Source organism: Octopus bimaculoides, chromosome 1, assembly GCF_001194135.2.
Source record: "Octopus bimaculoides isolate UCB-OBI-ISO-001 chromosome 1, ASM119413v2, whole genome shotgun sequence".
NCBI lineage: Eukaryota > Metazoa > Mollusca > Cephalopoda > Octopoda > Octopodidae > Octopus > Octopus bimaculoides.
In genome coordinates this window covers 138,264,168-138,266,650 of record NC_068981.1, presented here as the reverse complement: position 1 = coordinate 138,266,650, position 2,483 = coordinate 138,264,168, and the positions used below count along the sequence as shown (strand labels likewise).

General features: G+C 32.9%; 1 protein-coding gene and 1 long non-coding RNA gene across 2 annotated transcripts in view; one reads left to right on the top strand and one right to left on the bottom strand.

Moving 5' to 3' along the window:
• LOC128248882 (uncharacterized) overlaps window positions 1-2,483 on the bottom strand; it is a 106,714-nt gene that overhangs the window by 59,272 nt on the left and 44,959 nt on the right. The gene's annotated exons all lie outside the window — the stretch shown is intronic.
• The window catches only part of LOC106875686 (uncharacterized), a 12,878-nt gene continuing 11,001 nt past the window's right edge, over window positions 607-2,483 (top strand). The window contains exon 1 of the mRNA XM_014923936.2: window positions 607-682. The gene's annotated coding sequence lies outside the window, so the exon portion shown is untranslated. The remainder of the gene's footprint in view (window positions 683-2,483) is intronic.

Below are 2,483 nucleotides of genomic sequence, written 5' to 3'. Positions count from 1 at the left end.
TATATATATTTGTATGTATATATATGTATATATGTGTGTGTATGTATATAAGTATAATTATAAAGTATGTACACGATCTGTTGCTTTACACACGAACAATTGAAACTATAATGGCCAAATTGAGTACATTCAGCTAAAATGCAGGAGAAGAAGGGATTCGCTTCTGGAACGAAGCAAAATATCTTTATCCCGTCCCACCACCTACACCACTGTGACCAAATGATATATCACATGATCTACAGAAATCAAAAATTATTCATAACACAAAAGAAGCAGAAATCACAAAATATATCTTAAGCTATTCTTAGAGCTTCAATAAAGCTGTTTGTCGGTGTAGAAACTGAGAACTTAGTTCTGAAAGGAATCCAACAATAGTAGGGAAACGCATAAATCGATAGAAAAAGTAAGGTGCTATACAGATGTTGACTATAAATGCTATACATGGACAAATGGACAAATTCATTGGTTGATCGGTTGAATATATATATATGTATATTCTTTTTCGTATATGTATATATATGTGTGTGTGTGTGTGTGTGTGTGTACGTATGTGTGTGTGTGTGTGTGTGTGTGTGTGTGTGCGTGCGCGCGTGGTGTTTTTTTAGATAGTGCATATATAAATATCTGTGTCTAATTGAAATTTCATGTCAGAACGAAAGTAAACTCTGGTAAACTGCAATCAGTAAGTTACTATTATATTATATAATATTTAAGAACCACCATTCATATTATACAGTTTTGAAACGTGTATACATACATACATACATACATGCATACATACATGTAAGTAAACCTAATGTTTGAACCCCTAGAAATTTATATTAGCTTATATATAACAGCACCGGAAACTCCACAACTTATATACCTCTTAGATTATAATTATTATATAGTTAGCATGTTCTATCGCCCCAGTATTCCTTTATTAAATTCCAGTAAATGCAAGGGACCAATCTTCACAGGTACCGCCTTATAAGTAAATATTTCAGTATATGAGTAAATATTAAACTAATTCTATGTATTTTTTTTTCTCCCTCTATTGTTGTAAATCTTGGTATATACTCAAAATTATTTTAAAACTTATCATTTTGGTTTCACTATTTTCTTTATAGTTTTTGATAACCCTAAATTTTATCTTTATACAATATAACAATATTGTTTAACTCATTCAACTATAATACCCCATGATAAAAATTTCCCCTCTATTATCATCATTGGTTAAATTAGTCTTGCCCCTTTAACTGGTAATTAACATCTAGATTTAAGATCTTCCTTTACCAAACCTCATTATAGCCAGTTACTTTATACTACTTCAAAATAATCTTGATAAGTTTTATGACTATACCCACTATGATTCTGTCATCTCCCTCATGCCCTTTCATGACAGACACTGCTCTATTGTCTTAGATTCTGATATACAAAAATTTGATAAACTAGGACTATAAATCAATGATGTCTTAGTAGCTTCTAAGCTGAAGTGAAAATAGCATGAACTTTGTCTATCTTCTTACCCTCTTAGAGGATTTAAGTAAAATTATACAAATATGTCCGACTGTTTAAATTAATTATATTTATTTATTTATGCAGTTGAGGATAGCTCTGCGTTTAAACTGATGTAATGATTGCATTGTTCAATTAAATGGAGCCGCTTGAAACGGCCGTAATGCATCACTTCTGGATATCCTGTTGCTTATTTTGATTTCATTCACCTCACTTTGAAGTTGTACGGATACTAATGGCGAAGCGTGTCCCGAAAGAGCCGAAGTCAATCTGTCTTAATTGATGGCGCAACGGAAATTGTCAGAATTAAGAAATGTCAGTATTAAATGTCAGTAAAAGTGTCAGCATTAAGAATTCGCGATGGACACTTTTCAGACGGTTATGGTCCCTGTTACTGTACATGTTTTCATTAGAATGGTTTAGTTCTTATTACTAACAATGTAGGTGTTTCCTAACACCCTAGTTGCACACGCACACACACACAAATATATATATATATATATGTACGTATCTTTTATCTTTGATTTGCTTCAGTCATTAGACTGCAGCCTTACTTAGTCACTGGTTTGAACAATTTATAGTCAAATGAATCGACCTCAGTACTTAGAGTTTTTGTTAGCCTGGTTCTTTTTCTATCGGTTTTTTGCCGATCCGCTAAGTTACGAGGATGTAAACACACCGATACCAGTTGTCAAACGATGGTGGGGGACAAACATAGACGCGAGGACACTCATATATATATATGTATACACATACACACGCACACACACATATACATATACATATATATATATGTGTATATATGCATATATATAAATATATATATATATATATGTGTGTGTGTGTGTGTGTGTGTGTGTGTGTGTGTGTGTGTGTGTGTGTGTGTATGTATGTATATATATATATACACGACCGGCTTCCAGTTTCCTTCAATCAACCAAATCCAAACAAAAGGCTTTGCTCGGCCCGAGGCTATAGTAGAAGGC